This window comes from Rhamphochromis sp. 'chilingali' (assembly GCF_963969265.1).
Source record: "Rhamphochromis sp. 'chilingali' genome assembly, chromosome: 13".
NCBI lineage: Eukaryota > Metazoa > Chordata > Actinopteri > Cichliformes > Cichlidae > Rhamphochromis > Rhamphochromis sp. 'chilingali'.
This window is the reverse complement of record NC_137940.1, coordinates 13148698-13160817: the sequence shown is the minus strand read 5'-3', so window position 1 is coordinate 13160817 and position 12120 is coordinate 13148698. Positions and strand designations below refer to the sequence as shown.

At 48.3% G+C, this 12120-nt stretch overlaps 1 long non-coding RNA gene across 1 annotated transcript; it reads left to right on the top strand.

The window, feature by feature from the left end:
- The first annotated feature begins 6019 nt into the window (after window positions 1–6019).
- On the top strand, window positions 6020–11627 carry LOC308408697. Its single transcript, XR_013973836.1, has 3 exons — window positions 6020–6633; window positions 7101–11089; window positions 11172–11627. It is a non-coding gene; the product is annotated as an uncharacterized lncRNA (long non-coding RNA).
- The last annotated feature ends 493 nt before the right edge of the window (window positions 11628–12120 follow it).

Sequence of the window (12120 nt, the reverse complement as noted above, 5' to 3'; positions counted from 1 at the left end):
GTGAAACCCAGTTAAACACCTGTGGTAGATGCATCAATCCCTTTCAAGCGGGGAAGCTGCACAAACTTAGAGAGCTTGACAGTGAAAAACCGGGAAATCAAATCTGGGAAAAATGACCTGGAGTCCTGGGATAAGGGAATAATTAGTGCAAAGAGGAAATTCGGAGAATCCCTCAAGTTGCATGTGCCATTCCCATTAGTAAATAAACCCCAGTTCAAGCCTGAGCACACAAAAATGGCAGACCAAGCTGCTGGAAAGTCAGTTGAACAACTCAAAGGAGTGAGGGCAACAGCCAAGAGATCATTCTCTCGTCTGGTTAATAGCATTACGAGGACGCATGAGGATATGACTGAAGAAGAACTCAAAGACAGTTTCAATAGACTGACGATGGAAGCAGAGAAAGTCATGGAGGCCAATGATGATCTAGAGGCCGGTTTCATTACAGAGCTAGAGGCAAAGCCTGACACAAGTGAAGCAGCTGTGCTGACAGAACAACAGAGAGCCGACTTAGCAAAGACTGCAAGTGAATGTGAGTTAAAACTGAAGGAAATAAAAACCCTAGTCAGAGAGGCTCTCTGGGCCAACTTTGGAAGTGCAGAATTGTCCACAGCACTACAGGCAGCAGAGGCTGAGTGTGAACATGTTGCTGCCATTACGCCTGACGGTAATTATGAAGTGTATGATTTCGTTCTTGGCCACCTGAAAGAACTGGTGGGAGTGGCAAAGGAGAGGTATAGCAAGTGGAAGCATTGGATCCCATCAGGTATTCGGAGAGATCTTCAAAGCAATATACAGAAGCTGGAACTCTGCGTCCCCAGGCTGGTTTCCAGAAAAGCTGACTTTCTGGAGATGAGAATAAAGGAGGATGCTGATCACCTGTCATCATTGCCAGTTACCTCCAGCTGCCCCATGCCAATCATCAAGCTGAAACCAACAGCACTTCCTAAGTTTCTTGGAAATAAACGAGACTTCCACAGATGGAAGAAGGAATGGGAGGTTCTTCAGGGGCAGGCGGAGCCATCTGGTTCGAAAGAGATCAAAAAGTTTCAGCTACTTGATAGTGTGGATGAGAAAATAACGAGAGAACTTCGACTCACCACTTACAACACTGCAGACGACATCTTTCGTGTTTTGGAGAATCGGTTCGGCAATCAAACATCAATTGCTATTGAAATAGTGGAGGAGTTACAGAGAATGCCAGCTGTCAAGAGCCACCAGCCAAGAAAAATAGTGGAATTAATTCAAGCTGTGGAGAAGGCACTTCAAGACCTGGTTGACCTTGGTGACACGGGGGCCATAAAAAACCCACTGGTGACAAAGTCAATCGAAAGTAAACTTCCGGAAACACTCAAAAAGGAGTGGCTTATTTATGTTGCTGACAGTAGAAACACGGTCACCCCAGAAAAACGATTTGATAGTCTTCTGGAATTCCTCAAAGAGCAAGAAACCATATATGAACAGCTTGATCATCTGAGAGAGGAAGAGCCAAGTAAGCGAGAAAGAGTGGAGCTGAAACATTCCAGAACCAAATTCACCAAATCAGGTAGTGATGAAGGGTGTGTGGTCTGCGGTGATGGAAAGCATAAAAAGAAACTCTACTTCTGCAGGCAATTTAAGACATTAAAGCTTGCAGAAAAGAAGGCCGCAATTAAGAAACTAGGCGCATGCTGGAGTTGTCTCGACGTTCATGACAAAGGGTCATACTGCAAACCCACTTATCTGTGCAAAAACCCAGGCTGCAAAGAAGCACACGCTGCGGAGCACCATTACTACCTATGCCCTAATGCTGAGGTGAGGAAGGGAAGTGCAGCAGGGAAGCAAAATAGATCTGATCCAGAGGGAGGAAAGGTCAGCAGGAAATGTACAGAGGATCAGGAGGAGTTCCTCAGAAAACTGTCACCTGAACTGGCAAGAGAATGCAGGGATGCGTTTTCAAACACTGCATCTAGGACATGCAGCACCACCAAGGAGCAGCCAAGCCTCCTATTTGAAGGTGGGCTTCGAGAGCTGCCAGTAATCATGATGCTCCTTGAGGTCACAGCTAATGCTGGGCAAAAGATTGGGACATTAATTGACCTGGCTTCTGACACCAACTATATAACCCACAGGGCTGCAAGCAGTCTTAACCTAAGAAGTGAAGAAATCACTCTGGTTGTTCATGGAGTAGGGGCAATGAAAACGCACGTGAGAACAAGGCGGTATCTTTTAAAGATCCGAGTCAGAACGCCTAGAGGCACCCTTAGGTCACACCAACTGGTCTGCTATGGACTCGACAGCATAGCAGAAGTCCACAAACATGTCACACCGAGTCAGCTACAAAGGTTCTTTCCGGATATACCACTCAACGATCTTGTAAGACCGAAAGACATTCATCTGCTTATAAGTCATAAAGAAGGTCGGCTAGCGCCTCAGAGGAGCAGAGTCATCGGTGACCTTGTGTTATGGGATGGGCCACTTGGAAAGACAGTTGGGGGAACTCACCCTGAGCTCTTCGAGGAGCTTACTGTCTCTGCCCACATGTCCAAGACACACTTTGCCAGGTCAATGAGAGCAGCAGCTGTCAAGTATGAGGAGCTCATTGGCGAGGCCTCGGACCAGTCTTCAACAAGGAAGCATGTTCCTGCTAAGCTTCAGAGGTCAAGTACCTCAACCACCAGTCGAGGATTCTTAGAGTGGTGGAAGTGGGATAGTATTGGTGCTGCATGTGAGCCAAAGTGTGGGGGTTGTCGTTGCGGAAATTGCCAGCCAGGTGGGAAAGAAATGACACTGGCCGAGGAGAGAGAGCTTGAAATAATAAGAGAAGGACTCACCTATGTCACGGGTGATGGCCACAGCGACGAGCCACACTGGCATACCAGATACCCTTGGGCTGAAGATCCAGTATCCTTACCAGATAACAAAAAAGGAGTTGAGAGCACATTCCTCCGGACAGAGAAACAATTGGCCAAGGAGCCTGAATGGAAAGCTGCTTATGCTGCTCAGGTGCATGACATGGTGGAGCGTGGAGCCGCAGTCAAGTTGTCCAAGGACATGATCAGTAACTGGGATGGGCCAGTGTGGTACGTGAGCCACCTCATTGCTCCGAATCCCCACTCTGTTACAACTCCAGTGAGGCTTGTGTGGAATAGCAGCCAGAGGTTTAGAGGTGTGAGCTTGAACGACCTGCTAATAAAGGGTCCAGATGTCCTCAACCAGATTCGAGCAGTTCTCCTCAGATTCAGGGGCGGAGTGTACGGAGCCCTTGGTGACATAAAAAAGATGTACAATTCAGTTTGGTTAGACGACAAAGAGATGCATCTGCATAGGTTCCTCTGGCGGGACTCTGAGGATGACGAGCTAGAGGAATATGCCATCACAAGGGTGAACATTGGAGATAAACCGGCAGGATGCATTGCACAGCTGGCAATGCGTGAAACTGCCAGCCTTTCTACCTTTTCCCACCTCAAGGAGGAACGTCGTGTACTCCAGCAAGACAGCTATGTCGACGACATCCTTACCTCTCACAATGACATGAACCAACTAAAAGTCATTACGGAGAACATTGAGCAGATCCTAAAGGCTGGAGGATTTGAGCTGAAACCTTGGGTCTTGTCTGGTCAAAGTGGGAGGAGGAAGCGCAATGACGAGGGTGAGAAAACAAGAATGAAAACCATTGTCCTACCAAACCAAATGCGTGACGAAGAAAGCAAAGCTCTTGGTCTGGGTTACATAGTGGAAGAAGACAAGCTTCATGTCATGGTAGCAATCAACTTCTCCAAGAGGAAGAAAAAGATGCGAGTTGGCCAAGACCTTGCCCAGGAGCAGATTAAGACCCACACGCCAAACCCACTGACGCGAAGAGAGCTTCTCAGCCAAGTGTCAGGGTTGTATGACCCAGTCGGTTTGGTCACTCCTGCAAAGCAAAAAGGAGCAATCTTAGTTCGCAGGGCATTCCAAGAGACAAAAGTAGAAAGCTGCTTGGTCAAGGACACTTGGGATATGGCGCTCTCAGATGCCCTGAGGGAGGACGCCATTAGGCTTTTTGAGGAGTATGCCCAGCTCAGCAAAGTCACATTTGCAAGGGCGCTAACTCCCCCGTGCTTCACCGAAGAACCCTGGGCAATTACTTTCTCCGATGGAAGTGAGCAAGCCTATGGGGCAGTGTTGTACTTAAGGTGGAATTCAGATCAGGGCCCAATCATCAGGTTGGTGGAGTCCAAAGCTAAGTTAACACCATTGGACCACAAAGGGGATGTTGTCAAAGCAGAGCTGTGTGGGGCAGTGTTTGGCTCACGCCTAAAGAAATACTTTGAGGCGCAAAGCCGGATTCAGGTTGAGAGGTGGTATCACTTTGTCGATAGCCAAACCGTCATTGGGGCAATACAGCGGGAGAGCTATGGGTACCAGACCTTTTTTGCAAATAGGATTGGAGAAATACAGAGCAGCACAAGGATTCAAGATTGGTGGTGGGTTCCTGGCCCTCAGAACATTGCGGATGTAGTCACAAGAGGAGCTAGTCCCAGGGATCTAGATGAAGACTCAGAATGGCAAAATGGTCCAAAGTTCTTGAGTTTGCCGGTGTGCGAGTGGCCAGTCAGGTCAGCTAAAGAGTTAGCCGCCACTGCCAAAGAAAACGTCAATAAGCTGCAAAGAAAGGCGTTTGTCGCTGCCTTGACAAGGGCCGAGATAAAAGGGCAAGAAGAAAAGCGAAGTCGGGCTGCTGAGGCCCAGGGAGAGCAGCGAAGGCCACCTGCGGGGTCAGTCATCAAGAACCTTGTAGATGTCAAGCGGTTCAGTGACCTAACTCGATTAGTTAGATCAGTTGCTTGGACTTGGAGAGCAGCTAGAAAGTTTCTTGGGGGACATCCAGCTGCTAATGACCCAAAGTGGGAGGCAGTCCCGTTGGTAGGAGTAATTTCGGTGAAGGAACGTGAAGATGCTCTAAGAGACATCTTCCTTGCAGCACAAGACAGCGCTGTCTTCCCAAGCACTACTACAGATAGACTGGTTGTATACAAAGACCCAAGCTCTGGGCTCTTTGTTTGTGGCGGCCGAGTGCAAGCTTTTAAGAAAGACCAGGTTAGTGTTCCCATCTTGGCTTATGATGCTTGGATCTCTACACTGTTGGCTCGGGAGGCCCACAATGAGAGTCATGAGGGAGTTGCTGGGACCCTGCTCAGAATGAGGAAGAAAGCGTGGGTCATAAGAGGGAGAAGGATTGCTCAAAAAGTTGTGGATGGTTGTGTGGTTTGCCGGAAAGCAAAAGCACAGAGTTGCCGGCAAATAATGGGCGACTTACCTCCGGAAAGAACTCAACCTGCTTTACCTTTTGAGTTCACAACAGTGGATCTCTTTGGACCCTACCAAGTGAAGGATGACATCAAGAAAAGAGTCATGATAAAGGTTTGGGGGGTTGTATTCTGTTGTATGGCCAGCAGAGCGATTCACACGGAGTTAGTAAATTCCTTGTCGACTGAAGGCTTCTTAATGGCTTACCAGAGAGTTACAGCAATTAGAGGACATCCAAGAAAGATCTGGTCAGACCCAGGTACTAATTTCGTAGGAGCAAAGTCTGTCTTGAAGGAACTTTACGGATTCTTGGAAAGTCAGAATAAGTTTGTCTTGGAGGAGACTGCAGCAAAGAATGGAACAGAGTGGATGTGGAAAGTAAATCCGGCTGATTCCCCACATAGAAATGGAGCTGCTGAGGCTGCTGTGCGCATTGTGAAGAGAGCACTCCAGAGTCTTAGAAGGGAGTCTGGGCTAAGTTACAGTGAGTTCCAGACAGCTCTTCATGTGGCAGCTAACCTTGCAAATGAGCGCCCGATTGATGCCAGAGTACAGAGTCGGGAAGGTTGCATTCATTACGTCACACCCAACAGTCTTTTGCTTGGTCGAGCATCTCAAAGTGGGGACTTCAAGATGTTTGACTTTTCCGTTTACCCCTATAAGAGACTTCAAGCAATCCAGGCAGAAGTGAGCAAGTTTTGGAGGTCCTGGAGCCAACTTGCTGGCCCTAATTTGTTTGTAAGGCGCAAGTGGCACACTGCACACAGAAATGTCACTGTTGGAGATGTCGTCTGGTTAAGTGATCAGAATGCGCTGAGAGGGCACTTCAAAATGGGCATAGTTGTCAGCACTAATCCAGACAAAAAGGGTATTGTGAGGGACGTCAATGTCCGGGTATGCCCAAGTTACAGTGGTTCTGTGGCTAAGTCCTTGAGGGCGGAGGACTTAAGCTCTAGTTCAAGAGGAGCGACTCCAGTGGCTCAAGCTACCATCCTTCATAGAGACGTCAGACGTCTAGTTGTTCTGTTACCTGTGGAGGAGCAAAATGGGACCAAGTCGTCAGTGTCATGCTTAAATGGGATGAGTTAAACTGCGGTTTGCTTGTGAACTTGGCGATCTCCTGTGTTCCAAGGGAAGATCGAGTGGGAGGTGGAGAGCCCTGAGGGAAAAAAGTAAACGTGACAGACTGGAGGGCGGAACTAATCTTGTGTCTGGGTTTCTGTCGGGAAGGAAAAAGAAGGCGAACTGGGGAGCAACAGGAAGTTGCCACTTTCGGGAAAAGCCCAGCATAATTCTTTCAATAAGTTGTTGCCAACATGAATATTGTGTGGAACTGAAGTATCTACAAAGCCAGGGAGGCAGCCGGTAAGGGAATGGTTGCTGACTATGGTAAAAGACTTTGAAGCGAGTTGCTAAAGAATCGCGGCTGCCGCTAGCTTACGTAGCATTAGCACTGTGCCGTGAGTTGGTTGCCTGTTTACGAGCGGCACCATTGTTTATTGTTGGTCTGCATATGGAAGACTGTTAATGCTTGCATATGGTTAAGAGAAGCTGGTTATAAATACTATTGTTATTGCTCAAGTTCTAATGCAGATTGATTATTTAATTTAGCACTTTAATAGAAAGCAGTATTTCTCAAGGTGTATGTACAATTGCTAGTGAATTACATAATTTGAGCATTTAAAAATACTCAAGTAAATATTGTACTACAAAGCTTGCGCACTGCATTGATGTGTTTAAAAAAGAAAATGTGTTTGGGATTGTTTACAATATTTGCAGATGTGTGATAACAAACATAATTTGTATTTTGGTTTTTTGGTTTGTATTTAAAGGTTTTTCACCTATGGCTGACTGTGGCCGAAAAGAAGATTAAAGAAAAGGAAAACAAAAGATCTGCCTGGTCATTGAGTGAAACCCAGTTAAACACCTGTGGTAGATGCATCAATCCCTTTCAAGCGGGGAAGCTGCACAAACTTAGAGAGCTTGACAGTCATAGTTGAGGCTGTGTTTTTGGATGTGGCACATGTTGCAGGTGGGGCATGAACCTGTGGATGTTGCTCTGGTTCACTGGTTGTGTCCTCCTGCTCAGCTGATCTGGTGCCTGGCATCAAGTCTGCTAGTTTGGCTATGATGACGGCTTGGGTCTGGTCCAGTGACTCGGGCTGGAGACGGCGGCCCAGATTCCTTTTGGCCCAGGATGATGCTATCCCAAAGGGAACCCTGCAGGACTGGGAGGACAGGACTGCACCAAAAAAGTTCAGTCCTGTCTGGGAGGACAGGACTGAAGAATATAGAGGGCTTCATTCTCTATATTCTGAGTATAGTGTTCACGGAGCATTAATATGGCTGTGTGTCTTGTGTCTTCATATTGGGGATAGCTGGCTTGATAACCGTTGCTAAATTTTGGGCCATTTTGCTCAAAGAAGGAGGATAATCTTCTTGTCAGACATTTTTCAGATGATGCACTGATTTAATCAGTCTATGAATGATGCGAACTTTAGCAGAAAAGTCTGGATCATCTGACTGTATTTTGTGCTTTGGAGGTCTTGTCTGTTCACTCCGAATGGGTTTTACATACTGTTTTTCTCGGCCTTACCTTCATTCAAATCTCCAATCCCGCCAGGGCCATTCTCCATACCGGGCAGTATAGCAGTCAGCAACTGGCGGTTCTTCACTGCAGTTCCATTGCCGCAGTTGGAAAAAGTCTCTCTCACCTTCATCTCTTTGTAGGTTCTCCGCCCATCCCAGGACGAGTAGCTGTTTCAGCCAGATGGTTTCCATCTGTATGTTCTAGCCATCCATTCGCGGTCTCTGTTACGGCCTCTCCTTCGCTCCACCACGGTCCATGGCTCGTCCTCGGACCACGCGGGCATGTTTGAGGTCCAGCCTTTAGCCTTAGCTTAGCCTTGTAAGCACTATTACCGTTGCTAATTAATGCTAAGGGGCTCTATGCTAGCGGATCACACATACTACTTTTTCATGTGATAAATGATCACTTTTAATTGTAGTCCACTCAATTAATTACAAAAACACTGACATGCAAGCCAAACATGAAACGTTTCAGTTTGTAATCAAACCTTCATCAGGCTGGCTTGCTTGGAAACAAGAAAGTCCAATGATTGCAGATGACTGCAGTCTGTGTGCAAGAGGTGTGGACTCATTGGCGACCCCTATGAGAAGAACAACTAGGGAACAGTTCACCCTGCTGGATAGGGTTACCGGGGTGAGGTCCTGGAGCCAGGCCTGGGCAAGGTGCCTGAGGGTGAGCGTCTGGTGGCCAGGCCTTAGTCCACTGGGCCCAGCTGGTCCCAGCCCAAAAGGGGGACATGGGCCTGTCTTCCTTCAGGCCCGCCATGCGCAGGAGGCACCATTGGGGTCGGGTGCCTCCTGTGACCTGGGTGGTGGCTAGGAGTGGAGGCCCTGGCGGACCGATCTCTGGCTACCAAGACTGGCAATTGGGACATGCAATGTCACCTCTCTGGTGGGGAAGGAGCCTGAATTAGTGTTTTTTTTTTTTTTTTTTTTTTTTTTGCCTGTCCCGTTTGGCTCTTTTGCCATCAGAATTGTTGTCTAAAGGCAAAGAAAGATACCCAACGGATTTACTTTACCAAATTGACCATCCCAGCCTTGCCGTAATGGTCCATTTGATTCACCTTTTATTGTTTATTTTATTTTCATTTACTGAATACGGGACAGACTTGACTGGGGGAAAGAAGGGGAGAAAGAAAGAGGGAAAGAGAAACAGCTGAGAAGAGGGACGGGGGAGAAGGGCAAAAAACAAAAACCAACAGAATGAGCAGAAAAAAAAAAGAAATAAAAAATGCATATATCGATCACCTGGATCACCTGCTGAGAAAGAAAAAAGAAAACAAGCAGAAGAGAACAAGAGTAATAGAATAAACAACATCACAATGATATATGGGAATATGGCAGTAAATACTAAATATTAAACATTATTGTGCAGCACATAAGATCAACAGAACACAGTGTGCTTTGAGGTAGGAGCCAAAAAGGGTGTAGTTTGTGGGTGTGATCACCCGTGTGTACACCTGTGAGCATGGACGCGCTTGTTTTTTTAAAAGGTTCCTTCATGTAATGATCTGCTAGAGGGTGTGGGGGGGCCACAGCCCCGTCCTCCAGGGCATGAAGCAGGTATGGAGGAGATCAAAACTCCAGACATCCAGAGGCCCCCAGAACACAAGAGACCAAGGAAGACCAACAGAGGGGCAGCCGCGCCACTGTCCCAGAAAGAGCTGAGGAGAGTCCCAGATGAGGGCTCACTCAGCAGCCGCGGAGCAGAAGCCAGGGGGAGTTGCAGTGACGCGCCCGTGAACTCCGCCGGCAGCCAGCCGTGCCTGAGTGACCGAGCCCCAGGCCAAGAGGCCGGGGGCACCCCACCTCCGAAGTGGCCCGAGCGAGCCCCAGGCTCCAGGCCCCGATAAGCGGCTGCCAAGGAGTGAGCCGGTGTGTACCCGGACGCCCATCCCCGGACACAAAGAACCACCAACGCACCGATGTCTGAGGGAGTCCGCCACTGGCAGGGGAAGTGGTGGTAGGGGGAGATAGGCCTCCAAACCTTGGAGGGCCTAAGATGTCCCCAGAGAGGTGGCGCCTGACACCCAACCTGACATATAGACACAGAAATACAGGCACACACATATACAAACATCCATTCCCACCCTCATGCTCTCATATGCACTTACTCCACACTCAACCAACGTGGAGACAGACATAAAGAGACGCTGTACACACGATCACACTCCCCAAGCTTACTCTACAAACCGGGTCTAGGTACCCTTGCCCCTGGAGGGGGAACTGCACCCAGACCCAGGTGGTGTTACCCTTTTCCCTGCGGTGGGGGGAGGCAGACCGCCCCGACTCCGCAGCAGCAGGGAGGCCCCACACTCCAGACCGCAGTCGGACGGCCAACTCCTCCTCCTAGCCCCCCCGCTCCAGCAGGTCGCAGAGAATGGGGGTGAGAGAAGACTCCAAACCTCCCTCCACCCGCTCATTGTAGTGTTGATGCATGTGTGTTCTAAGTGTGTGAATTAGTGTGTGAGGTTGAGAGGTACCAGCTAGATATAGTTGGGCTCACCTCAATGCACGGCTTGGGCTCTGGAACCAGTCTCCTGGAGAGGGGCTCTGTCTGGAGTTGCCCCTGGTGAGAGGCGGTAGGCCAGGGTTGGCATCCTAGTATCCCCTCAGCTTTCTGCCTGTACATTGGGGTTTCTCCCAGTGGATGAGAGGATTTGTTCCCTGTGCTTTCAGGTCAGGGAACGGGCCGTGACCGTTGTCTGTGCTTATGTGCCAAGTGGCGGTTCAGAGTACCCAGCCTTCTGAGAGCCAATTTACCGGTCTATTTACATCCCTACCTTCACCTATGGTCACGAGCTGTGGGTAGGGACCAAAAGAACGAGATTACAGATACAAGCGACAGAAATAAGCTTCCTCCAAAGGGTGGCTGGCCTCTCCCTTACAGATAGGGTGAGAAGTTCAGCCATCTGGGAGAGACTCAGAGTAGAGCCACAGCTCCTCCACATCGAAAGGAGCTAGTTGAGGAGGTTCGGGCATCTAACAAGGATGCCTCCTGGGCGCCTCCTGGGTGAGATGTTCTGGGCATGTCCCACACGCTGGAGAGATTATATCTCTTGGCTGCCCTGGAAATGCCTCAGTGTGCCCCTGGACAAGCTGGAGGAGGTGGCTGGGGAGAGGGAGGTCTGAGCTTCTCTGCTTAGGCTGCTATCCCCGCGACCTGGCCCCGTATAAGCGGAAAAAGATGGATGGATGGAAGTTAAGGCAACTAAAAGCAGCAATCTGAGTGGTGAGTAGTGTGGATGATTAATGAAAATTGTGTTGGTGTGACTAGAAAAAAGGCACTTATGATGGTTCTGTGCTACATGCAGCAGGTGAGGTCCTACCTGCTGAACGCCGTCACTGGGACGCCTTACAGAAGAACTTTATATGGATACTCTGATCCTGCAGTCGGTCACCATCTGATGAACCGTCTTTGGGCTTCGACTGTGGACGTTTCAACTCAAGACTTCTGTTTGGTCTCATCATACGTGAAGATCCTTCGTCCTACATTTGATGTTTGATCTCAGTGCAGTCATTTCCACATCTGTGGTCAGAACCAGATTTACAAAGAGAAATTGAAAGAAAAATAATATAGAAGGGACATGAGACACAGTCCAGAGGTGCACAGAGAGAAAACTGTAAATGCAGACATTTATTTGTCATCATGCAGTGTGTCTTCTTTATAGAGACGAGTGATTAAGTGACACTTTACCACTGATACACTGACACACACACACACGCGCGCACACGCACACACACACACACACACACACACACACACACACACATACAGAAGGTCTAAAGGATGTCTTGTGTTTTACTGTGTTAATGTCCAGTTAGATGAGTACACCGTCTAACAGCTGTTATCTTGCAGGCAAACTCTGAGCTGTTCTTCAGAGGAGAGGTGCCAGCAACGGATGGCGGAGCCATTTGTTAGCACAAATTATTAAATCCACTCTGCTTGTTAAACACAGCTGTCAGCGGCAAAAGTTAGGATACATTTTAGCTTATGAGCGTCTTATATCCTCCGTAAGAAATACAAACACAGCTCCCTTATGTGTGTGTGTGTGTGTGTGTGTGTGTGTGTGTGTCATTTCAGATGTAAAATTATATAAAACACACAAACAGTGAGTTAACCTGTTATGTAATTCTTGCTGTCTATTCAGCTTAAGCAATGGGAGCCTCTGAGTAATAGCCATATGTTGCTCAGAGAAGGATGAGGCATGTTTACAGGGAAATGCACTCTGTGGCTCCTCACAGGAAGATAAACACAGGCTC